At 39.8% G+C, this 27,460-nt stretch overlaps 1 long non-coding RNA gene across 1 annotated transcript; it reads left to right on the forward strand.

The window, feature by feature from the left end:
• The first annotated feature begins 1 nt into the window (after position 1).
• LOC112545850 (uncharacterized) lies at positions 2-27,460 on the forward strand. Its single transcript, XR_012906278.1, has 3 exons — positions 2-374; positions 17,226-17,333; positions 23,466-27,460. It is a non-coding gene; the product is annotated as an uncharacterized LOC112545850 (long non-coding RNA).

Genomic DNA, 27,460 nt, shown 5'->3' on the forward strand with positions numbered 1-27,460 from the left:
GAGCTCCCCCACCCCACCCCACCCCCCGTTTTTTTTTTATTGTGGTGCTGCAGCTCCAGCCTTCAATCTTCCCCCGGATCCAACAGCCTCCTGTTCGCTTCCAGCTGCAAAAGGAGGCAAAGCAAATCGCAGGGAAGAGACCCGGAATCGCTTGGGTAGCAGCGACACATTTTGCATTCTGTCACCGAGCAAGGCATCAAAAAGAGAGAAGAGGAGGGTTTAACTCCTGAGCTGCCGCGAGACGTTGCCGTCTGGCTTTGTGTGAACGCGCGGACTCGGCGCTGCCCGAGAAGAGAACCCTGCACCACGCTGGCTGGATGCGGGAAGACAACGCGACTCCGCTGACATCTTTCCGCGGCAGAGGCAGCACCAAGGTAACACCGAGAAACAGGGACTAAGGAAATTGGCGATGGAGGGCGGGCGGGCGGGAGTAGATTATCGGTTAGTTAAGAGCTGCCAGCCGGCAGCAGATCACTGGCGGGGGAGCCCCTTCAGCTGAGACCGAAGTCTGTCCAAAATTATCCTTGGCTGAAACTTAGCTGGCAAGATCGGTTGTCAGGGGCGAAGTGCTTTTTAAGCAGCAGCGAGACTGTGGGGTCAGGAATGCACAGCTCAGTCCCTCCTTGGCTGGGCATTTCAAAGAGCAAATACAAGGGTTTTTTCCAGCGCAGGAGGACAGGGAGATGCGATATACAGCGTCCACTTCCCGGATTTGTCCCACTCCGACAGTTCGCTGACACTTGGCCATGCATGCACATGGGAGACACCCGGAAAAGGGGGGCGCTCGCTCAGGCATCCTACTCTCCCACCTCTGCTGGGAGCTACACGCGAGCTTCCAAGCAGGCGGCTCATCTACCATCCCTTCTGCAAGCCATAGCGCCCAGGTCCAGAGAGTCGTAGCCTTCGGTCTGGTCTTTAACCGAGTCTTTAACGTTGTTATTCTACCGTTTCCCTTTCTCCGCTCCGCATGCCGGAGAGCGGCTTGGCTGGAATCCTTGAAAAGGCAGCAGGTTGGTATCAAAAAGTTAGGCGAAAAGCCCAGCTGTCAGGAGCACACATGCGCCCGCTCTGTTAAGACCAGGCGATCCCCCCATTGCTTTACCCCCTCCTCTCTCCTTCCCCCCTTCCCGTCTCCTCGGATCAATTACAGCCCCAGATTCTTTTAAACATCCGAAGCGCTCAATATGGAAGCAGCACTGCTTGCTAATTAAAACGCTGCATCATTCACTTTCTGCAGCTCTCAGGAGCAAAATGTGGTGCTGTCAGGCGACAGGCACTTGCTACTTCTCAAAAGGTTGCGGGGAGGAGGAGGGATAGAATAAGAAAGTGGGAACAGTTTTATTAGGTCTCTAAAGAAATCAGAGGGAGGAAATACCGAAGCCGATTGTATGTGAATGCCTGTGATTCTTGCCACGGGTCTTTCTTTCTCAGCTGCCTTAGCAACGCCCTCGGGTTAGAAATACATTTCCCAGGGGCTGTGATTTGGCCCACCCCACAGCGCCCATTTCAATACATCTGTTCGCAAGGCCGCTTGCGAGTGCTGACCACTGCAATCAGGCTCAGTTTTCCTGGGCTAACGATTTTCATTGGGAAAGTAGCAAACGAGCGCGGTTACTACCGATCCGGGCTGAGAGCTTTGCTCTCAAAGGCTGGGCGACAGTCGAACTCTTTTGTTCTGCATCCCTAATGCCCTAACCTTGACTTCCCCCTCTCCTCCAGTCCAGCAACTCTGAGCAATGGCACCACATAAGGCTTGTCAGTCTCTTCAAGTTCTGCAGCCGAATCGGGAAGGGTGAGGCCGAGGGGACGGGGGAGGATGGGGGGACGACGGTGGATTTGAATGCAAATAGAGAAGGGTTGCATGGCCCCTCAGTATCACAGTACAGAGCACTGGGAGTCAAAGTCTGTCGGCCGAAGCTCCCAAGGACACTCCGCCCCCCCTTTCATTGTAAACCGGAGTCCACTCGGATGCAGCAGGAAAGGATTTGGTCCCCAGAAGTACCGCGGTGGGCTGCTCCTCCTGCTGTCTCCCCTCCCCTCCCCTCTGACAGGATGTTACACGATGCAACCTCTGCCTGGATCCTCCCTGAGTCCGCGGGAGGTGGGGTATTTCCCTTCAGCCCCCCGCCCTTTACCCGGCCGCGGTGAGTGCGGGGAAAGGAGGGCAGACCTAGCTGCTGTTATCTCAGTCTGAGGCAGGCGGCGAAAGAGCCCGGGGCGGGGGAGGGGGCGAGGAGAATCCCTGGGGTTCTAGATGCTAAGTCTGCAGTTTGGAGGTAGGGTACTGCAGTCAGATCACCGGGCGAAGGATTGCAACCAGCCAGCGTGTCAGGTAACAACTCAGCACTAGGGGGATCTTCGAGGAGGGAGGGGAGATTCCTTAGATGGGAGACAGAGGCGTCTTCCAAGGCAGAGCTGCTTCCAAAGTGCTACTCAAGGGCCAGGAGTTAACCGGGATTTACCAGCAGCTGGGAGCTGCCTGTGCGAGCGAGGTTGTTATGAAAGGAGGAACTGCTTGCCTGAGCCGGAATCGGACTTACCACCTGCGTGTTTAGCTCTTGTTCCCACCTATCTGATGAACTAGTACCAAAGGAGATCCCCAATCCCCTGCCTCCCCCACACACCAAGAATTTCCACCTTTCCTCCTCCCGCAAGGAATATGGAAATCGCAGAGAGGTCATTTCAGAAACATCTCTGCTCAAGCAAAGAAAGGCAGAAAAGCCTGTATGCTTCTGCTTGTTGGGTCGACGTACAACCTGCTCAGGCCAAGAGCCATGTTACACGATTAGCAGGGGCATATGTCACAGCGATATAGCTTAGAATGGGACTGCAGCCCTTTTCCTATTTTGATTTTAACTGGTAAATTTTGCTTCCTTGCAAAATCGAACCCAGTCCTAGGGCTACAGCCTCAAAGAGCGTCTGCGTGCAGGCTGACTGAAGCCCTTCATCTATTTGCAATGCACTCTTCCGCCTTTGCTGTAGCAGTTAAAAAGTCTCCCTGTAACAACACTAGCAGTAAAAGAGCCGTGGACAACTTTTGTGAGAAATCAGACCAGGGCACTTGAACAATCTTTGCACTTTTTTGAAAAGTACTCGTGCCACATTCCATTTCCACTGGAGGCAACCATTTCCCACACTGCAGTCATTCCAATGCAGACCTTTAATGCTTTCATTCAATCTGCAGTGTAAACTAACTCGTTTCCTTTTTAATAGACCCCCATCCATAAATGGCAAGGGTTGGGAGAAAGAGGGAGATTTCTACCCAGCTTTCTCCACCTGACTAGAAAGAAACATTCCGAGGTTTAATAGCCTCATCTACCTCCAGCAATCTGTAGCCAGGGTGAAGGTAACAAATAGTGCCAGGACAAGGGAAACTCATGGTTGCTGTAACTATTTTATACAAAAGCTGCTTTCTTGCTTTCTCTAAATTTTGGAAAACCACCAGTGTGCAGTTTAGGCTTTGCAAGAGTGTTCTTGATCTTTATTCACAACTGTATTTTAGGAACCATCATAAGCCCGTACAGTGTTTCAGGGTCTTCCTGGATTTCTGTGTAACCACACTTGTAGTATGCAGGGAACACAGGCACAGGTTGCAGAGAAGGGACACAATGGGAGCAGCACTGAGAAGAGAGTCATCAGCCCAGGTGAACATGTGATATCCCAAGTAGGAGGATGTTAAAGAAAGACACAAGTAGGCTGTGAAGCTGATTAATTTGTGAAACAAAATCTACATGTAAAAGTGCTCAGGAAAGATATCAGCTGGGCATCCTTGGAGATTGGAATTCTCTGTTTATTTACAGATCAGGTACCATGGGGATAATTCACACTCCTCTAAGCCATCCAGTGTGCTTCACTCTGCACCTAGAGGGACCTACATCTGGGAGCACACTTCACCCTCTGTGCCCACTCAGGTTTTGGTCTCTCTCTTGAGAATGCTATCAAAGATGTAATGGAGTGCCAACTGCCATGGCGATTTTGTGCTGAGGACATCTTTCCATTAGGAGCTCAGGGCCAAATACCTATCCCATTGCAATATAATGGATGCTCTTAATGAGTTCAGATACAGGAGAAATTGCTAGATGGAGACCACCTGGGCTTTTCCCAGGCCATAAGATAGCAGCCACATGATAATGTCATTAGTGATGACCTGGGCTAAAATCAAACCTGAGAGGAAGATGAAAAAGGCTTCAGATCCTATTACTAATCCATTACTGAGCCACTTATTTGCTATACTGCTTTGTCTGTTCTGTTAAGATAAATGTAGTTAAAATTGTTTTTTTTCCTAAGGGGGGAAAACTGACTCTAGGCTTATGTATGTATAGATAGTTTAGACTGAGAAATTCTAGTGAAAATGTTCAAAAAGAAGAACTACTATATAGTATTTTGGCACAATATGTTAATTTGTTACTTTGTGTGATATAAATCTGCCTTTTCAACATTTTTTTGGGTCATTTATCACGTGGAACAACATTTAGCCAATTTATCCACCCTACTGTGGGCAAGAACATTTATCCTAGAAGCTGAGTGAAACTGGTCTTATCCTATTTTAGAAACCAAGATCTCCTTGCTACTATACCACTATATTAAATCAATTTCAAGTGGAAATGAACTATGTTATTGGTGTTGGGACATATATGGTAAGATACAAAGGATTGATTCTTCCAATCCTGAACCCACTGAAGTCAGAGTAAATATTCCCATTGACTACAAGGTGAAAAGAATGGGACTTTATGGACACAATCCAATTTCCACTGAAATTAAAGGGAGTGGCTTTCCATCAATTTCAACAGGAGTTAGATAAGGCCCTAAATTAAGATGATTTACATAGGACCATAAAGAAAGTTCATACTGGGTCAGACCAAAGGTCCATCTAACCCAGTATCATGTCTTCCAACAACGGCCAATGCTAGCTGCCCCCAGAGGGAATGAACAGAACAGGTAATTATCAAGGGTACATCTACACAGCAGCGTTATTTTGGAATGACTGATATTATTTCAAACTAACATAGTGTGCATCTACACAGCAATTCATTATTTCAAAATAATGTCGAGATGGTGGATTTCTCACACACTCCAAAACTTCAGCTACGTAATTGACATACACAAATTCAGCTATCTTAATTCGACTTTTGCCCTGCAGTGTAGACGTGTCCCAAGTGATCCCTTCCCTGCCATCCATTTCCAGCTTCTGACAAACAGAGGCCAGAGACACTATCTCTACTCATCCTGGCCAATAGCGTTTCAGCCTTGTTCAACTGAAGGCTAAACATCCTTTGCACCATACAATACATATATCTAGGCTGATATTTCATTTATAAATCTAAACACAGATTAGCTTCATTATGTAAGTATTTGTGAACACATATCAGATTGATGATACATAAAACTGAGATTTCCATGAGGGAATTAGGTATCCACATGCATTGAAATTCTTTCAGATTAGGGCACTAAGTTCCCTAAGGGCCATTCGAAAACCCAAGCCATATTTTTATAATGATTTAGATATTAGCAAATAATTACATTTTACCTTACAGAGTACTAATCTATATTTTCTATGGTAGATCCATTGTAACTGATACAGCAGAATGACATGCAATGTATTTCTGTTATATGAGATCAAAGTTACAGAAATGTAAGTTATCCTTCATTACCTACTATTTGAAAGGTCCTAAAATTTATGTTGAATCTATGAACAATTTTCATGTAGTTTACACAGAAAACTCCTTACACACAGGGACCTTGAGACAAATTACATGAAATCTATTTACAGACATAGGAATTGTTTGCTGCAAAATATTTTAAGGTCTGTGTGAATATTAAAATTAAAATATTGAAATTAGTGAGGATTCAGACTGAGCAGCAAACACTATCAAATGTAATGAAATACTTTTAAGAAAGAGAAATAGGCCATATGGCAATCTTTTACACATCCTCTATACATGTCAAAAGATGCATGTGTTCTGGAACACCAAATTTAGCGCCCTCTGAAAAAATTTAAGTGTCAGTAGCTTTCCTTCTTCAAGCTTGATATTTTAGGGTGCTGGAGGACTTGGTATTACCCATTAACATAAAGAAATGGATTGCAGTAACTATTTAATAGCCAAAGGAGTTATTCTGAGAAAATGGAAATCTGCAATTCCTCCCTCATACACAGACTGGCTTAGTGAGCAATCTGTTACAGCATTAATGGAAATAAATGACTCTGTCTAATAGAAATGCTTGGAAAAAATATGAGCATGTCTGGTCATGCATAAAACTACTGCACACTTTTGAACTATAGTATATATTAGCCCCCAACACTTATAGGTTATGTTCTCAATTATTTATCTATTTAGTCACTATAATAACTAATACCCTGCATGACCTCTATGGGTTGGTTTGCTTGTTTTTTCTTGTGTTTATTCCAGGTTTTGCAAATATTGAATGCTGAATGTTGTTATTCATATGCTACTTCTATCTTGTGCATATATTTATACATGTTTATACATATTTTATATATGTTTTCCACATGTTTTAAGTATTTATATTTTATATAAAATAAGGTAAACAAAAGAAAGAAAAAGGTACACAAAATTAGCTAACACAGTAAACAGATGCATGGTACTTCATGTATAAAATCCATGCCAACTAAATATTTCAGGAGCAATTTTTAACTAATGGTACAATTGTCTTGAACATTTGCTCTGCTATATTAGGCATAGATAAATCATCCTTTCTACTTTAGCATACAACCCACTCTTTTTTAAATGTCTAAGCATATATTTTGGCTATTGTCAGGAAACACCCCTCCACTTCATGGGTGAATTTCTCATTGACCTTTATTAGGATAATATACAGCCATGATTATATATGTGCAATTCCCTGTGACATCCATGAGAGTTTCATGCATGGATCAAGGCAGAATAAACCTCTTAGGGTGTTTCCAGAAATAATGAACTATCTCTGTTATAGTACAGAAATGTGGCTTCTTCTGACGCTTTCATGCTCCAAATAGAGATTGCTGCAGCGTGTAACCACAACAACATTGGCAATCAAGCTACTGCATCTTTTTTTGGTGAAACTGCTTTTAGGACAGTCCTGATATTTGAGGTTATGTCTTATTGCCCCCCATCTTCTGTCCCCCAGTTACTTGCTATCTAGTAACTCTAGATATGAAGGAAGGACGTAGATTTGTAAATTCTTTCCACAGCAAGCTAATAACCAAGTGGCAAGAAGGAAGAGGATTTAAAATGAGAGCTCCTGCCCTGGGGATGTGCTAAGATTCTTCGGCAATGAGTAATGTTATCTTCAGTTCCCTCCAAGTAGAAGATTTCATCCAACATCCCAGTGTACTCACTCTAAAAGTAGCTAGTTTATGTGTAGTAATTTCCATTTTGCAACCACTAGTGCTGAATGTGTTTTTCACAAGTGTATTTGTCTTTTGTGCAAGCCACGTTTTTACGTCATTCATGTATGTGAAGATATAGATTGCCCAAGTACGCACTGGAATCAAGAGTACAGTTTTGCAAGGCATCATTTTATGGTTAGAATTGCCATAATTAGAAACATCAGCATGGACACATCATGTCATGGCAATTCATCAGTATTATACTATAATGCAAATCATTTTACAAAGTGTATTGATAGACGCTGCTTCTGTGTTGCTGAATACAGTGTGAAGAAAGACACTGCTGCTTATATGAAAGCTCACATTTGGAAAAGAAAAGGAGGAAAGAATGTGATGTAGGACAATTTAACAATCCTGATCTGCCCCTTCCTTTGGGAAATGTCTGCCCCCAGTGTCTCATTGTCTGTTGATGCTAGATAGGTCTCATTAGTCATGGGCCGGCCTGCCAACCATAACTTGCTATCATTCTATTGGAAGATGATTATTCTCAAATTCCAAGGGACTGCCAACACATGGAATTGCTACTTTGATCAATACTGATCCTATTTTCCATGAAGTTTATGGCAAATTTCCTGTTGGTTTCAGGGGTACAATATCAGACCCATAAGAAGTTGATCAAATAACCACTTGGACAGCAGCCAAACTGACATTTTTTTCTAGTATCCATTGAAGTAAATGTCATGAAACAGCCAAATATGCTGTATATTGAATGGGAGGATTGTTAGAATAAACACTTATTTGTTCAACAATCCAATCTATGGCTACGTCTACACTGGCATGATTTTCCGAAAATGCTTTTAACGGAAAACTTTTCCGTTAAAAGCATTTTCGGAAAAGCACATCTAGATTGGCAGGATGCTTTTCCGTAAAAGCACTTTTTGCGGAAAAGCGTCAGTGGCCAATCTAGATGCGGTTTTCCTCAAAAAAGCCCCAATCGCCATTTTCACGATCAGGGCTTTTTTGCGGAAAACACTACTGTGCTGTTACACTGGCCCTTTTGTGCAAAAGTCTTTCAGAAAAAGACTTTTGCCCAAACAGGAGCAGCATAGTATTTCCGGAAAATCACTGACGATCTTACATGAGATCGTCAGTGCTTTTCCGGAAATTCAAGCGGTCAGTGTAGACTGCTGGCAAGTTTTTCCGCAAAATCATTTGATTTTGCGGAAAAACTTGCCAGTCTAGACACAGCCCTCGTGTTTATATCATGTTAATTGCCATGGTGTCTGAACTATTTAGAAAAACTATCGAAAGTCAGCAACTAGACCAAATAACTAAATTAAACACACTCGCTTTCATTCTCTCCTCCTTTCTTCCTGCACATAGTTGAAATCCTAGCCTCACTGAAGTCAATGGGAGATTCATTATTGACATTAGAAAGCCCAGGATTTCACTCTGTTACCTTCTTTTCTTCTTCTTCCATTTCTCCCTCTTTTTTCTCTTAGAATCTTCTATTAGGTTTAGTTATTCTTTTCAGTTATTAAAATTTAGGATGCAGATGTGGGCTTTATCTTTCATTCCAGAATCAGCCAGATGTATAGTCATTGTAATCTCTCATAGAAGGTCATGCGCCAGATGTTCACATCACCTGTTCCTGCAAGCTTTACCCTCCTCTATTGTTCTTGATGACACAGCTGTTTTACTATAGACTGATATTGAATACAAGGGCAGTAATTTCTGATCCAACATCAGTTCAACTCAGCTAAGATTTTGAAAATCAAGAGAGGTTTACTGATTTGACCTAAGTTGTGTTGAACTAATTGAAGTCAAAGGAGTTATGATGGTATACAACTGGTGTAAAAGAGTGAAGAATCAGAGAGTTCATAGGACCTTGAATATCATCTAATATATTACATTAGTCACTACAGTATTCAGATTTCTAGCAATCAATGGCTAAATACATAATAATGCTTTTGAGACAATATTTTTAAACTGAAGTCAATCCTTTCCTGCTTTTTTTGTTACAAAAAAAGTGTTTTCAGCTAATACAAGTTGGAGCATTCTGGAGAATAAAAAATAATCAAATAATTCATTTATTTGATTACTACTTTACTTAATGTATAGTGAAAGGTATATAAGATCGTCAGTGACTTTCCGGAAATACTATGCTGCTCCCGTTTGGGCAAAAGTCTTTTTCTGAAAGACTTTTGCGCAAAAGGGCCAGTGTAAATAGCACAGTAGTGTTTTCCGCAAAAAAGCCCTGATCGTGAAAATGGCGATCGGGGCTTTTTTGCGGAAAAGCACGTCTAGATTGGCCACGGACGCTTTTCCACAAAAAGTGCTTTTCTGGAAAAGCATCCTGCCAATCTAGATGCGCTTTTCCGAAAATGTTTTTAACGGAAAACTTTTCCGTTAAAAGTATTTCTGGAAAATCATGCCAGTGTAGACGTAGCCACAGAGTTTACAATTTAACTACATATCTACATGAATGCATATATGGCCATCCTTTTTTTTGTGCTAAAAACTACTACCACTGTATTCATATGCAAGACAATCTGGAGCCTGATTCTGGTCTCTCACCAGTTTTTTAAACCCCAGAGCTCATTAGTTTCAAGAGCAGTTTTGTTATTAATTTTCAGTGTGACGTACAGGAGATCTAAGTTTAGTTTCATCTCTAGTAACAATTATAATGTAAAATGCATTCACTTATGAAGATGTCCAAGGTCAGACAACCATTTGTTGGGTCCCTCCCAGCAGTTTCACTTGACTGTCACTTAACTGAGGCTACAGCTAGACTGCAGGCTTCTTTCGGAAGAAGCTTTTCCAAAAGAGATCTTCTGAAAAAACTTCTTCCAAAAGAGCGTGTCCTCTCTACCAAAACACATCGAAAAAGCGATCTGGTTTTTCAAAAGATAGAGTCCACATTGAATGGACGCTATGTCACATTTAAGCTATGATTGCTATGGATGGAATGGTTTTTCATCTTTCCTCTTCCAAAAGAACTCTCTCTTTTCAGTGCACACATGCCTTTTTCCGAAAGAGCTCTTTCAGAAAAAGGCTTCTTCCTCATAGAAGGAGGATTACCAATGCTGGTAAAAAACCCACTGTTCTTTCAATTTTCTTTATAAAGAATTTGATTGCAGTGTGGACGTAATTGTTTTTTTTGTCGAAAAAATGGCCATTTTCCCGAAAAAACTCTGTAGTGTAGGCATACCCTGATTTAAGTAGAGTTACTCCTGATGTACAGCGGTATGAGGTAAGAATCAGATCCCCTGTCCCCATACTCACATACATGACTTGCTCAGTAATTTCCAGTTAAAAACAACCAAATTAGGCAAACTACTGAAGAAATGCAGACAGTCTATGGCCACACATACATTCTTATTTCTCCCCTGGTTTGCAAATCTTCAAAGTAGGTGAACACTATTCAGTTAGAATGGCAACATTTTACTCATAGTATTTCCACAGTATGTGTCAATAATTATACAAGACAGTGGGGAATGAGGTGCACCCAAGACTGATTAAAGAGAAAGGAAAAGGTTATAGGGATTTGCATTCTGGTATTCATTTTTACAGATAGTGTCAACTCTCAAATGTCTTTATACATTTTTAACGTATCTGAATTCTAAATAGAATATAATAAAATTTTTAAAAATACATCACACTAGCTTACACAAAACAATGCAATCCTATTTTTATAGAAATAATTAATGTTTCATCTTATGCAGTTTTACGAATTATCCATATAAAGCATGCTTTAGGGAAAGCTGCTTAGAGAGATTTCAGGGGTCACTAATCCACAGGACTTTCATTGAAATACTAAATACAAAGTCAGATGAAAACCTTATCATGGCAAACCTAATTGAAACATATTTGCAATAATATAGTCCCAAACTACAAAAATCTCAAACACACCATGTACGTCTAGAATTATGGATTTGCTATTTATATTTGTTGGAAGAGCTTTAAAATGGCATCATTTTTTGTTTGTTTGTAGAGAGGAATAAATTAGTCATTAACACATGCGCACAAACACACACACACAATTTATATATAGAAACCCTAATGATCTTTGTATTTCCCCCCTCTTTTTGCTCTTGTAGAAAAATAATTAACAATATTGACAATATTAAACAGTCACAGTTTACACTTCATGCTTTGTGGGTGGCCAGCTATTTATGCTGCAGGACCTTAAGCAGAGAACTGTGAGAAAAGAGCACACACATACACCCAAAACATCAGCGTACTGTTTTGTGCAGGCTCATTTTAATTTAAAGTGAGAACATGGTTTTTCCACCCTCTAAAATCACTGGTGAATATCAAACTGCATTATAATTATCATGCAAGGTCCAGTTTATTTCAAAAGCCAACAGGCTCCCCTAGAGGGTGCTCTCATGTCCTGTTCTCCCAGTGCTGAGGTTGGTCAGTTACTCACAAAAGGGTAGAGCTAGCAGAGGGTTTAGGAATTCAGAGTCTGATCCAAAGCAACGGCAGCTTTTTGGAATTAGCCAGACACTAATTCCAGCACTGGGAGGAAGAGAAAGCAACATCTACCATCTCAGCTAGGTTTGCAGTATTAGCAGACAATTGCTCCATTTCCAGTCCAATCCATCAGAAAACACTGAATTAAATAAAGCAGCTATCTTCAAAATGTGCTTCTTTCTTTGTAAATGACTCTGTTTGCTTATGTCGGTATGTGCTTCAGACAGTTGTATGAGGGTGCCTATAGTGCATTCATCAGAATAAACAATTTCACGAGGCCTGGATCATGAATGCAAACTTAGTTTTTCTAGCAAAGAGCCTCTTTCTCCTGGCTTTAGGTTTTCAGCAACTGCAAGGGTATGTAAAACTGAGATACATCCCATTCATAATTTCAGAGAGAGAGAGAAGCAATATAAATGGAATACAAGAGAGTGTTTGTAATAAATAATTTTTATTTCTTCATTCCCTTAATAGCTGACTTGTATCTCCAGTTCATTCATCCTTTTAAAGTTATTTGATTTTTGTTAATTATTTAAACTAACTTTATTTACTCCTGTGAGCTATTATTCACACCAATATTCTTTTGTGCAATATGCTGTGTGAGGACTGAGACAGATATAGGTTGGATCATCTCTTCCTTTAGCTCTGCATGTGTGGAGGAATTCTCCATGTGCACTCCTCCCTGCTTCTTTTTCCTTTGATCCACAGACCCTAAAGATGGCTTCCCAGAAGCTGTAGAGTTATTTTGGGGGGGTAGGGGAAGTCAGGCAGGGGAATGGAACAGCAAGTGCTTTAGCAGTGGGGTCCAGGGTGACACACATCATCCTCCCCTCCAACGCATGTAGGTTATCCAGGCTATATAGATTTTTTCTCCTTAGGAGTCATGTGACCTGACAGGCTAGGGTCTGTCTGTAAGTATTGTGTGGGAGCACCTAGGGAAGCAAATATAGTCTATAGACTCTTGGTTTATATGCTGCAAAAGAGTAAAGGAACACAACAGAACATTAGGGGCTTAAGGAAGGCTAGCTGCTATTGGAAATGACAGTCCTGATTTCAAGTGGCTTGCATGACCATTAAAATTTACCAAATATTATTTCAAACTATTGCTACATCATAGGCCTTGTCTACACTTAACCCTTCCATCGATCTACCCTACACAATGGCAGCTACCCAAATAGCGGCATCTTTTATGCAGTAAACACAGTGGGGGCTGTTCTTCCATCGACTCTGGTTACTCTTCTCATCCTGGTGAATTACTGGGGTTGACAGGAGAGCACTCAGAACTTGATTCATCACATCTAAGCAGACACAATAAATCAACGACAGGTGGATTGATCGCTGCAGCATCCTGATCCACCACATAGTAGAGACAAACTCACATAATCTCACTATGGTGTATCACAGTTTTGTGAAAAGTTCAGGTTGCATCTTTCACATGCTAAAAGGAGCAGTCCTTAATAAGAGGAAGGAGTTAGCAATGTGCATTTTCTCCTCTCTCCTCACCGGCTACCGCAGTTTCTGAAGCTAATATGAGATGTAAAGGATTAGAAAGGAAAGAAGAAGATTCCCCTGATCCTCAAACTCCTGCTGCATAACATGTAATCCAAACGGCAACTCAGCAATGGGCAATTTAAAAGCTGCTTTAGCAGGAGGCTCTCACCAAATGCATATGTTAGAAGTTTTATTTGTTATCTTAGTAGCTTCATTTTAACTGAAGATACCCACTGGAAAATTTGCAAATGCAGGATCGATTTGCAAATGCAGGGGTATTTATTCCCAATTATCTTGAGTACAAATAGGGAGTAACTCACTGAGTCAGTGAACTTTTTCTCAGATTGTACCAAAATAAGGGAGCAAATGCTTTGGCTTGAACAGAACACATAAAAATAAAACAAGCAGTAGGCAAAGCCAATTATGTTCCACATTGCCTAAGGATGGTCAACCTAATTTACGGCTGACAATAATTTGATGGACTGAATCATATTTTCTGACCTAGCATTTGGAGTAATTTTTATTATAAACCAATCATTACAATATAAGACTTTCAGTACCATCAGTGTCACCATGACAAATTCCCATGCCAGTCTGAGCCTTGCTGCTAGGGTTTTTCCTCCAATTTTTCATTGCTTAGGATGTTCTAGAAGGTAGCTAGATGTTTTGTTCCCTGACTCTATCCTCAACACAAGCCCCAGGCATGGCAACTAATGGGTTGTGTAAGGCTGCTATGCCAAACACTACCCTTTTGTCTGTGGGGAGATGTTACCTGTCTCTTTGCTTGTAATTTTTTTTCTGTGGCATTGAATTTAGCTTGTTTGTTCTGTGTGTAACTGAAGAACACCAGTCTGGGAGGTTGGTAACATTCTTTCTTTTCTTCCTCAGCTTGGATCCTCTCTAGCTTTTCTTCTGCATGTGTTTTTATTCTTTTAATGGATTATATTGATGATGTTATGTTTCTCCTAAATATTTTGGACTAGATTATGTCTCACAGAGCATTCTTTACTGCCTGAGCATCCAAGGAAGGAACAGCAGATCACTGAATTTCTTCCTTGCTTTTCGTTGCATCAGGGGAGTAATCATTTGATGGTGGGCTGTGCCAACCACAAATAATTACCCTCCCTCTCTGTACTGGCCCAGGTCTGTAGGCTGGCATAATGGAGTGCTGAGGCAAGGCATTATCCACTTCCTTCCACCTGCTGGAAGAAGCAGATGTAACACAACCTCTGTGTGCATTTATCCAAGATCCAGGTAGTTAGTATACAGGCTTTAAATGTGGTCTGACTCCTCAGACTATTTCTGTGTCTGGCTTTACGTATTCTGACCTTCTGTCTAACTGTTTAAGAACATAACACATTTGTAACAAATAACTGGTATTCTTACTGTTTCTTCAAGAAGCCCAATCCTTGTTTTTTCTAAGCTGTAGGGGCTAGCTATTCTGCAGAGGACAAATCTTATGCTGGGTGGCAAGTCACAATTTATGATACAGAAATAAAGGGAAGCTTGGTGAAGGCTATAGTAAGCTTGGTGAAGGGTAAGATGGGGTTGAATCATGCTGCCCTTGAATATGGGAGATTTTTCACAATCCACTTGCTCCAGTAGGAGGCTAGTAGTTAGTATGTACTGCATACGCAGATGACTTTGCCTAATTATTTTGATTTTATTTTTGTTTTAGCTGTTAAACCTAGGACTTCTTTTTTTCCTGTCCTATACCAGGTAAAAGATTGCTTATCAAATAATAGATAGGTACCCTACTGCATAAAACAGGAAGAATAAAGGACCATAATTATGCAAAACCCTCTGGTATAGTAACAATTGGGACATATTGGCAAGATTTGCTATAATGTATTGCATACATATATCAATGCCTATAATCTGTCCAAAAAGCTAAGCAAAAAGAAGATTATTAAGGACTGTAAAGTAAAGCACTCAGCAGCTAGAATCTATACATGTCAGAATTGAGGCAACGTCCTCTTAATTGTGTTCTTTATGTGTTTGAATTTTAATAAGTAGTCTAATTACATGAGCACAATTTTTCACTCAGGACAAACAAACTAACAAGCAAACAACAATAAGAAACAACAACAAAAACCCCAGGACGTAGGTGGGCTTATGTACTTGAGGTAAATCCTGAGACCCTTAATCAGACAAACTTTCATTCCTTGTATACAACCTGTCATTAAAGTTTGGTTTAAGATGATCCCAGTTTGGTACAGCAGCATCTCTTAATGAACTGGCAGTCACAAATGAGTGAAGAAAGCTTCAATAAGTCCCTAGGCTCTGGTACCCCTAAGTGAAATAAGTGGGCTATGAAGAAGGGAAGCTCTACCAATGTGTTCCGTGAAAGGGGGCTCTGTACTAGTCTGAAATGCATTTGTACAAATGGGAAGGTTGGGTTTGGGGTGGGCAATAAAATGGCAATGTTCACCAGGGTTTGCCCATGGCGGGCCACCAGCATTATATTTACTTGTACCTTTGGGTTCCAGCAATCACAGCTCCTGTTGGCGGCTGATTGCTGCTGCCGGCCAACAGGAGTGATAGGAAGTGGTGTCCTGGTCTTTGCCATTACCACTGGGCAGGAATGGTGATCCACAGCAAACAGGAGCTATGATCGCTGGTACCTGCAGAGGTGCAGATAACTATAGTGGCAGCGGTGGCCCACCAGGTGCTAACTTTGGCAAAACACCACTGTTTTATTGTTCCTCCCCCATGCTAGCTGATGATTTTCAGCCAAATTTTTAGGAGATCTGGCTGTGAGGGGGATGGATCGCAGAATACAAGCAGATTAGCTGTTTGGGATTGCAACATTCAATACCCTGTTTTGATCTGTGTGTGGATCTAAGATCACGATTTTGCTCAGTAAGACCCTTAAATGCCTACAATTCCAATGGCAAATGATAATGAACAATCCTTGCAGACTTCTTGCAAGAGCAAACATGTTAAAGAGATGGATTGCCTCAGGCAGGGCATTTAGAAGGTCTTTCACTTCTTGCTTGGTAAGTGCATGTTCGTGTTCCCAAATAAATATTCCTTCTCTGAAATAAGCACGCTGTTCAGGAAATGTTCAACTGAAATGAATTACATTAACTTATGAGATGCCTGTTTGGAACATGCCTCTTCAAGAGGAAATTCATAATAATGAACAGTGCTCCTCTAAGAGATGTCAGATAATGAGCTGACTGAAAAGCAAAGAGAGGACTCAGCAGCAATGTATTTAAACCTGTGCTCCAGATACGTGTACTGATGTCCAGTTTATGCACATTCTGGGCTGGGTATTTCTCCCATGGACATCAAGGGTTTTTAAATTGATGTCAGTGGGAGCAGAAGCAGATGCTTTATACTTATAGCCTTGATGACATTCATATTTAAATTGCAGAAGCAGTTATAGATGCCCATAAATCGGCACTAAGCCCCAAAAGACATACACCGAACAACTATTAGCCTGGTTTGACTGGGCAACGTGTGTGTACAACAGTGCTGTCTGCACTTCTTAGCCTGAAGGCGAAATGTATTATTTAAAAAAGGCCAAGGGCCCACAGTCAATAACCTGGAACAAATTGCCTTCCCTGTATTTTTGGCTCTAAGATGGCACTACGAGCACAGGAACCACCCACAGATCTCCTGAGAGGATCTTACCAGTGGACCAATTCCTGGTGTGGCTGGCTCCTAAACTTCCTTCCTCACATTGTGGCTCAGTGAGAGTAGAGAGGGGTTTAAGTTGGGGAAGAGGAGTAGCTAGAGCTTGCATTCCTGGAGTTGGCTGGGAGAGAGAATCAGGAAGCCATACTGGATTGTTATTTCTCAGCTTGTCTTCAGCTCTCCCTGTCCTTGGCTTCCTGCCTCGAGTGACTGTTGGGGAAGACAGCTGTCTTTTGCTAAGTGCCCTCATGGACTCAGTTCAGCTCCTATCCTGCTTTCCCTGCAGCTTTCACAACCTGGCAGTTAGGCAGAAATGGAATCAGCCAAAGCTATCCTCTTCTCCCTCCCCTGCAGTGCAATAGGAAACCAGCAGAGGACCCTCTGAGGATCTGCAGTAAGTAATGAACAACATCATTGTTGCTTGTGGGTCTGCAGGGACTGTTTTGTGAGGCAATTGAGGAGGTGCTGCCAGAAGCGATGGGGTTGATTCACATACTTCTATTTAGAGATTGCAGAGCCTGACACAAGGAACATCTCCAATTGATAGTCAAATCCAAAATACCTGAGATGTAGAGATGATCAGGGCCCTACTGATGTTTCTTTATTATTACTTGGAGCACTTAATGAAAAAAGATCTGTTGTCCCAACAATGACTATTTTTCTTTTTACAAATAATATCCTATTTCTGAATACCATTTTTCATTAGAAATGGTCCCAAGTTAGAATTTCCATCCTCTGCACACATCTGTCCTCAATGTTGAGTTTGGCCAAGATTTTAAATTAGGTTCCTAAATTCATGCTTGAGGACCTAACTAAATGACTGATTTTTAGAGCATCTACATCTGCCATCAACTAAATAACTCCACATGTCCCGTTGACTCAAATCAGACCACAACAATCTACCTATCTAGAAGTCTAATTTACTAATTTGTGAAGATTTTGCCCCACATTTTATTATAAGAAGAAAGGAATTTGCTCAGCAAAAAGTGGCTTCTCACATATTTTTCTTATTAGCTCTAGAAATATGGGGTCGTGCTAATACAGCAATAAATTTTTATGGCCAGAATGATTCATTCTGACCTGCTGCATAACACAGAGCATAGAACCTAAGTTAGTAATTTCTGCATCATGCCCATAATTTCTGTATGAGCTAAATCATATAATTTAAAAAGACATCCAGTCCTGTTGATCTTATGGAAGTTTTGCTGTGGTTTCCTACTCAATATATCATTGGAAAAACACCAGTTACACATCACTGATTACTCTACAACAGAGCTTCTGTGACAGGCAACTAAGATATGTCAGTAATTTCCTCAAAATAATAACCCATGCTAATTAAGTACATTGCAGCAGCATCCACTAACATGTTGATTCTTTTAAGTACCAGTAACTAATTTTATGAGGCTATTGCTTGATAGTAAGTCTAGAGAGCTTGGTCTTATTTTGATTGATGCAGTAATTGGTAGCAATTATTATTACATGACTACCTTTACCCAAGAGCTATCTTCTGGCTAAAATTTAATAGACCCATATACTGTAACATTTTTTTTGAAAGGGTAAAAAATACTTTTAAACTCATTTTGGAGTTTATAACAGCAGAAATTTTCTTGAATACAGCTGATAGTTCAAAGCTTCACTTTAAGATGGTTAACAAACCCACCATTAACTGTATTTAATGAAAATTAATATTTTTATCTGATTTGTATCTGTAATACTGAGTGACAAAACATTATAATCATGCCCATGGTTATTCATATGTCAGTAACATGAACAACTGAGGTTCAAAGTTCATATATGCATAAATACACAGTACTGTATGTGGATATAGACTATATCTTGCCAGTTGTTATCATTTATTTCTTCACTATATCTTGACATTTATTCCTGAAATTTTCAGAACAGTGCCTCATCACCTCCTGAACTATTGTATGAGGAAATGGAGCATGATGAGTGACTGTGAACGTAATTTATGAAAATGTATTAATACATATTAACACTTAATATCATCAGGAAGTATTGCTATGTAAAGTAGACTTATTTATACCAAATTTGAAGGTAACAATTAAAAAGATTAAAAAAAGGCAAAACCATTATAACAGACAATAGGATATGATGCATCACAAAATTGTTTGTTTGGATTTTAATCTTTTATATCCTATTGATAAAAAGCACCTACTAGAACTTACGAAATTGCTCTGGTTTAATTTTACCTAAAACAACAGACACATATAAGATTACAAGGATGATCATTTATTGATTTTGTCCTAGAAACTGTGATAAAAAGAACTGTCAAGGGGGAAATTTTCTGTGTGAGGGGAAAGAATGAAGCATTCACTGTCTTCTATAAAAAAAATTCTATATGTGTATCTCCTTTTTCTGATAAAAGAAATAACCTGATAGGATTTTTCTGCTTCAAAACAGAAGAAAAAATTATAGAACCTTACTTCAGGTTCTTAGCATGTGAGAACAATTCAATTGACTGAGGATTGCATTTAGAAGGCATCACTACTGATCCTCTTGTGATGGAGGTGGTATCTTCTAAATAGCAGTTGAAGAACGATGGGTTTCTGGATGTTAGATAGGGCAATTTTGCCACGGGTGTACAATGGAAGAGAGAACTTATGCTACACACTCTTCTCTGTAAATTGAGAGCACTTGATCTGAACAATATATTTCTGAGGTTCTGAGCATGACAAATCCAGGGAATAGCTGCTCTCTGTGGCAAGGTCTCCAAGCAAATCAAGACCATCATGTTCAAAAGCTCATTGAAGCATTCATTCTGATACAGATCTCCTCCCTACCTTTGAGGGAAATATTATACAGCTTTAGTGAGGGCCCATTGGCAATACTGCAACTGCCAATGAGCCAGCCTGGCTGCCAGCTACGAAGGAAACTCTGGATAGCTCACGAAGGAGTTCGTTCAGATGACTTGAGAGCAACAATAATGAGGGCAGGATTTGCTGTGGATCCTCAAACGCTGTGCAGATGAGACATCACACTCTTTTCCCTTCTGCCAGCCACTAGTCTTTCCATGGTTAACATAAACTGAGTAAAAATGTAGAAAGTTTTTACTCATTTTTCCCTCATTTGAATGCTTTTGTGTGGGAGAAAAGACAACTTATATGCTTATTTAAAGCAATTCTTCCTACTTTTGTCCTAGAATATGGGATGTAATCAGCTCCATCTTTACGGTAAGTGTCAATAAGAACCAGATGAACAGTTAAAAACACATTTTGGAATGTTTACATGAATAAAAGACACAGAGTTCAGGCCCTATGAATCATAGTGCGATATTATATGCTATTAATGAGTATTCAGGTATAGGGCAGGTATCCACAAAACATTTGCTAAAATCATGGTGTCAAGAAGTGTAGTATGACTGATTATTCAGCCAAAATTTGCTTGAATCAATTTTCTATTCAGTTATTTAATCAAGGAACAGAAAAAATGCCATGTCACTTAGACACAAAAAGAATTAACCATTGAAAACACTAACTATTCTAAGACAGCATTTCACAAAACAGGATATACATTATTTGGTTAATCCTACAAATATTCCTCTGCAATAAAAACTGGTTTGTGAATAGTACCGTCACCTGCAAAGTGGATACATAATACTGAATTTTAATAGTTCAAACAGTTATCAATTCAAGGTTGACAATACCACAGTACCTAGCGATCCTAACCATGGTTTGTGTTGTACAAAACATAGTGAGAATTTACAGAGTAAACAGACTAGAAGGAAACTGAGGCCAAGTGATGTATCCAGGCCACACAGCAGTCCAATGGCTGACCCTGGGAACAGAACTCAGGCTTCCTGGTCATGAGTTAGTAGCCTACCCATTAGTCTCTGCTGCTTCATATTGGATACTTGGGATGATGGAATTTATGAAGCCTTTTTTTATGGAAGATAAGGGAGAAATTTCTTGAAGGTGACTTTTGTACTACATGTGACATATTCACTTTCCTTTTTCTCCTCCTGACATTATTCATTGTTCTGTCACTGTTGCCCAAGCTTCAGCTATTCCTCTTTTAAGTTCAGGGAAATTGACTTCTATTTATCTTTTTTCCTTTTTTTTTTCTCCTTCCACAAGACCGCAGTATGCTTTCTCAGGTTTAGTACATATTCTCTTAGGGTATTTCTACACTTGCTCCCTAGTTCGAACTAGGGATGCAAATGTAGGTGACCAAAATTGCTAACGAAGGGGGGATTAAAATATCCCACGCTTCATTAGTGTGATCTTGCCAGCACGTTACTCTGCTCAACAGCTGTTTTGAAAATGAAAGTGTGCGCCTGGACGTGTTAGTTGATACCAAACCCTTTGGTTCGAAGTAACGTTACTCCTCAAAAAATGAGTACTTTCACTTTAGAAACAGCTGTTGAGTGGAGTAATGTGCCGGCAAGATCATACTAATGAAGCACAAGATATTTAAATCCCCGCTTCATTAGCAATTTCGGTCGTCTATATTTGCATCCCTAGTTCGAACTAGGGAGCAAGTGTAGATGTACCCTCAGAGCTTAAGTCATTCCTTATCTTCCACTCTCCACCTCACCAGTTTATTCCTTTGTTCCTTTTCTACATCATGTTGCAGTAATTGCAATATCTTAAGTTGCAGTGAAATGCATAAATGTATCTTTATGTTCAGTTTAGAGCAAACATGTAACTTCTTGACATGTTTGCAGTTTGGATTTATAAAACACCACTTACTCTTGTTGTGCCATGCATTTTAGAATTAGATGAGGTGCAGAAAAGAGGTAAGAAAGGTTGTTTTTATTATAGCATGGTTCTAACATGATTGTTCCAAAGATGGCTACGAGAATCAACAAACAGTTTGCATTTCCTGAAGAGGACTGTGGAAAGAGACATTGGGTTAGTTAAACAGATCACAGCACAATGCAGGACCAGCTGCAAGTTCTCCTTCATTGGATACGGTTATGGCTAGAATAGAGAAAAAACACATTTAGAGCTTGATTCTAATCTTTCTTATTCCAGGGTAAATCATGAGTGACACATGTGATGCTAGTAGTTGTATAGCATTGTGAAAATGTGTGTATCAGAATTAAGCCTATATAATTCAGAGCACATCAGTATCCTCTTTTGACTTTTTTTGGCTTTGCCTTTCAGTTAATTCTCTTCTGAAAGGTGATGCTGAAAAATAAATATTAAAACAAACCAGCAGACGTGAGAGTTGTAGACATGATCAAGGCCCTACTGATGTTTCCTCGGTATTACTTGGAGCAATGAAGAAAGTTCTGTTGTCTCAACAATTTCTATTTTATAAATAATATCCTGTTTCTGAATACTAATTTTTTAATTAGAAATGGTGTCAATCTGCATAGTTCAGTCCTAGATCCAAATTTTCCCCAAGTCCGGAAGCATTCATATCCAAGGATTTGTTTTGAAGCCTTCTGTTCTTTAAATTTAAAAGTCCTAGATTGTATATTAATTATATTGTTTGCCATGAATGTGGCATATTAGAAAGAACTGTTTTGATACAAGTGTTGTGTACTTTCCCTTTGTTTTGGAACTTAGCTGTGACAAAGCTGACTTCCTGAACTGATTCTGTAGCTACCCCACTCTGTCCAAATCTCATACTTTTCATCCTGGCCCCCAACAGCTGGTATATAGCTATTTTTCCACTACATGTAGCTTTCTTTATGACTGGCTGGCTCATTTGCAGCTGTGCTGTCTGCCAGCTGGCCTACAAACTTTCTGTGTCCAGTGAGAATGACTAATTTTTAGGTTTTCCAACCAAAATAAAAAAAATTGAGAAAAGTAGATACTTTCTGATGTGATTTTAATTTAGTTGAAAATCCACTTTTCAGTTAAAAATAGTTTCAGTAGAAAATTTTTCGCCACACTTAATTACGACCTAGACCCAAAACATGCTTAATTCTGATCTACATATATTTACCATAATTCATATGCTGGGGTAACAAATGGGCTACCTTCATTCCTGGTCTATAGTGTCATATCAAACATTCACATCTCACTTAATAGATTATATGAAGTAATGTTTATCATTCAACAAATGGTTTATCAAATATTACTAAATATGATGTTTTATTTTCTACAGTGGAGAATGTTGTATCAGAACATAATACAAAAGTCACATCTTGCATGTCAAATGTGCAATCATAATACTTTGATATTTTAACTCATAAGCTTCAGAGGGGGTAGCTGAGTTTGTCTGTAACTGGAAAAATTTAAAAGTCACCGTATTGTTTCAGGCCAATTCCACAAGCCAAATACACAGGGAAGGGCTGGAACTTAACTTCATTTACAAGTTTGATTCCTATCAGAGAATAATGAATAAAGATATTTTGGCTGGCTTGAACACTACCTTCCACATGCTAATGACTTAATCAACCAACCCACCAATGGGTTCTCATAGAGGTGCAAATTGTTCTTATCAGCCTCTTGTTACTTGAACAATCTAATTCACGATTTTCTCTCTTTTTTTTTCTCCTTCCTTTTCCCGTCTTCCCTAATTTATTCTTGGATCTGAACTTTTAATACTCCAGTCATCTGAAGAAGTGGGTTGTACCCATGAAAGCTCATGATACCATCTACATGTTTTGTTAGTCTTTAAGGTACTATTAAACGCATGATGTGCTTTCGGACTCACAATGACAACCAAAGGCTTAGAAGGTATAATTGTACTATGTACTGTTTCATCTTCAGATACACTGGGACTGGCTGCAAAACTGGTTTTGTGGCACTGGAAATGTTTATGCCTGCATTGTAAACACAGCTCAGTATACGTGACAAACCACAAAATTCAACAGCACAAAGGTAAAAGACTGGGAATGTTCAAAGAAAAGAACTTTAATCCAGATAAAATACATGTGTGTGCTGCCTCCTCTACCCCACCCCATAGATAACTTTCTTGCAGAATGGTAAAAATGGCACCTTCTCTGGGGGTGAGCTTTGGAACAGACTGGGCTTTTCAGGAAATCCACTGACGCACAGAGGGAATGGTTCCTGCATGCATCCATGAACAAAAACTGAAATTGTCCCTTGCTGTGGCTTGGGAATGGGAGAAAGTAATTTTTTGACTACATACTTCACCTTCCTCTAAGGGCTTGGGACAATCCATCCTGAAGAAAGCCCCTGATACCAAACTTAAATACAAAAATCCATTTGTGGAATAGCTGGAATAGTTATTTTCTTTCTTACTGACTAGTGATTTGATGTGTCATTATTCATGATTATTTTCAGTAGGAGACAGATGTATGAACTCTCATTTTCTATGGAAAATAACGTATGGAGCCAGCATCACCAAGCCATGATGAGATAAACGGGCACTACAGGAAATTCAAGATGGAAAAGAGCCAAAGCCAGGTCACTGCAGAGCTGAAACTCATCAATCTAAATTTCTGTTTAAGAGGCCCTCCTTTAAGACAGATTCTTCCATTCAGAAGAATTCTTTTAAAAACACCAATCTTAAAAGAGGTTTAATTAATAATCTTTGATTTGACAATAACCAGTGGCAGAACTTGAATGCATACTTAATAGGACTGCAGCTGCACTCTGTCAGCCATTTTTATTGGAAGCTATAGATAAATGTATGATTTCTTCCTTTTTGTTGTATTTGTTATCAAAGGTTATGGGCCTTTTAAGGAGTTGGGTGGGAAGTGGTCAGTTTTTATAGTCTGCAATGTACAAGAGGACAGACTAGATGTTCATCATGGTTTTGGAGCCAGCACTGCTAGGAATATATTAAGAAACACCACGAGAAACTCAGGGTGGGTCTATAATAGGGGGTAAGTTCAAATTAAGAGACGCAATTCCAGCTATGTGAAATGCATAGCTGGACTTGATGTACCTTAATTCAAACCACATCACTGTCCCCACAGTGTTAGGTCAATGGGAGAAATACTCCTGTTGACTTCCCTTTCTCCTAGCGAGGAATAGAAGCACTGGTGTCAACAGGGGTGCTCTCAGCATTCAATTTAGTGGATCCTTATTAAACCAACTACATTGAATGCCCGAAGATTGTCCTCCAGAGCATCAATCCATGGTAAGTATAGGAGTGGCCTCAGGGTAGACAAGGACCAGTGCACCAGTTCACAGCAGAGTTGAAGGTCTGTCCGATTCCATTTACATAGCTAATTTAAAAAAATGAAATCAGGTATATAATACAAATAATATCCTGAGACTAAAAAAGAGATGGTATGGCAACACATAGCAGTTGGCTAATTGCTAGGCCATCAATGAAATCCTTTCTTGTGGAGTGTGCTGGGACGTGTGTTAGCACTTGTCTGGGAAGGAACGAGGGGAAACTATCCTCAGAGCAACCATACAAATGAAAAGTTTAGAAGATGAAAAGTAGAACATAGGAATGAAAAAAGCGGGAGAGATGATTGTAAAGAAGAAATAACATGCAAAGAGAATAGAACAATAGCACAGATATATCATTTTATCAAAATAAAATGCCAGTAAACCTTGCACTCAACTAAAAAGATCTTTCATTACATAAGATGTTCACATTACAGGCTCACATAAGCCCCAGTTCTGCTACTGTTTCTATGAAAATCCCCCTGTTGAAGTCAATTGTGTCTGCCCAAGCAGGAGAAGTTGCTGGATCAATATTATAAATATGCTGTGAAAATAAATATGGATTTTATGGGCTTGAGTCTTCAAAGTGCTGGATACTTTACACACCTATTGATTTCCAGGTCAGCATCTAATGTACAAGTAAGAATTGAGGAATCAATGGAGTTGCAATACATGGATCAATGGAAAGTGATGCATTAGGAGCAGTTAAGAGAACTCACCGTCTCAGAGGATCAGGTCATATGTATTCATTTTTATTAATTTAACACTATTGAACATATATTATTCAACACACATAACAAACTAGTGAAGGGCATGAATCTGAATGCTGAAATTGCCAAATATTTCTGATACAGTTTTACGAACATTATTAGAACTTTGCTTTTCTATATCCCAAATGTGGTGTGGTGCCACATTCCAAAACCCCCTGAATCATTCATTATGGATTAACTACACCAAGCCTATGTCTACATTGGCAAGATTTTGCACAAATACTTTTAACGCAAGAGTTTTTGCGTTAAAGTATTTGCGCAAGAGAACGTCTACACTAGCATGTGTTTTTGCGCAAGAGATGTGCTTTTGCGCAAAAGCATCCATGCCAGTGTAGATGCTTTCATGCGCAAGAAAGCTCCAATGGCCATTTTAACCATTGGGCTTTCTTGCACAAGAAATTCATGTTGCTTGTCTACACTGGCCTCTTGCGTAAGAACACTTGCGCAAGAGGGCTTATTCCTGAGCGGGAGCGTCATAGTTCTTGCACAAGAAGCACTGATTTCTTACATTAGAACATCAGTGTTCTTGCGCAAGAACTTGCGGCCAGTGTAGACAGTCTTGCCAATGTAGACAAAGCCCAATAGTGTGTATGCAATCATTATTGCATATGGGAAGTAGGCATTTTGAAGCAACATTATCAAAAATGGTTGTTACGTTAATCTGCTTACTTCCCATGAAAGGAACTGAACATTCACCTTATAGAAACCCAGGACTGGAATGTCAGCAACAATGATATGATATAAAATAATTAGCTTGTTTTGAGTGCTTAAAAAGTCATTAATTTGTTGTGAAGTCTCTAATTAAGCTAATCCAAGTTTATACTGCATTAGCAGCAGCACTTTGTGTAGGCTGCTTCTTACAAGATTAAAAAGACTTCTTCAAAATGTAAAACTGCTCAAAATCAGAAGTAGAATATTGGAGGTGGGGATATGTACAGTGTAAATGAAAGACCTGAATTCATGAAGGATGGTAATGGATTTGTTCCTTAGTTCCTGCAGGTAATTTCTCTAAGTGAGGTTTTCAGCACTCTGTTGGCCCATGTGAATGTCTGAAGGTTCTGGTGACCCATCTTTCCTTGTCTGCTTTGAAAAGCTGTGACAATCTGTCACCATCATCTACTTAGGAGATCCTGTTATAGCATTATCCAATTATTTACTAAACCGTGTAAAGGTCTACTGACTCATACAACAATAGATGAAAAAAATAAGATTTTCAGTTTGATATTGGACTTTAGTGGAAGAAAAGGAACTGATGATAGCATAAAGCTGACATAGAACGAAGTATAAAGCCTGAAATCTAGAATACAATTAGTCTTAACCCTCTGTCCACCATGAAGAAAGTAATGAAAAGATATTTTGGCTTTAAAAAAGGGAAGAAGAAAAGCAGCACAGTGTGTGTGTTCCAGACATGAAGAAAGCAATAGAAAAGTAAAGAAAAAGAAACATAGAAGCTTATTTCTAACACATTCCTTTTTTCACTAAGTGGAAAAATATTATTATTGACAACGTTGTGTCTTGTTTGCAGACCTAACCAGTGGGAATGAGATGTGAATAATCTTTAGTTGCAAAGCTTGCCAGACATTAAGGAATAATTTCATGATATTGCAATATTAATTAAATACAGGCAGTCCCCGGGTTACGTACAAGATAGGGACTGTAGGTTTGTTCTTAAGTTGAATCTGTATGTA

This window comes from Pelodiscus sinensis, chromosome 10 (assembly GCF_049634645.1).
Source record: "Pelodiscus sinensis isolate JC-2024 chromosome 10, ASM4963464v1, whole genome shotgun sequence".
Lineage (NCBI taxonomy): Eukaryota > Metazoa > Chordata > Testudines > Trionychidae > Pelodiscus > Pelodiscus sinensis.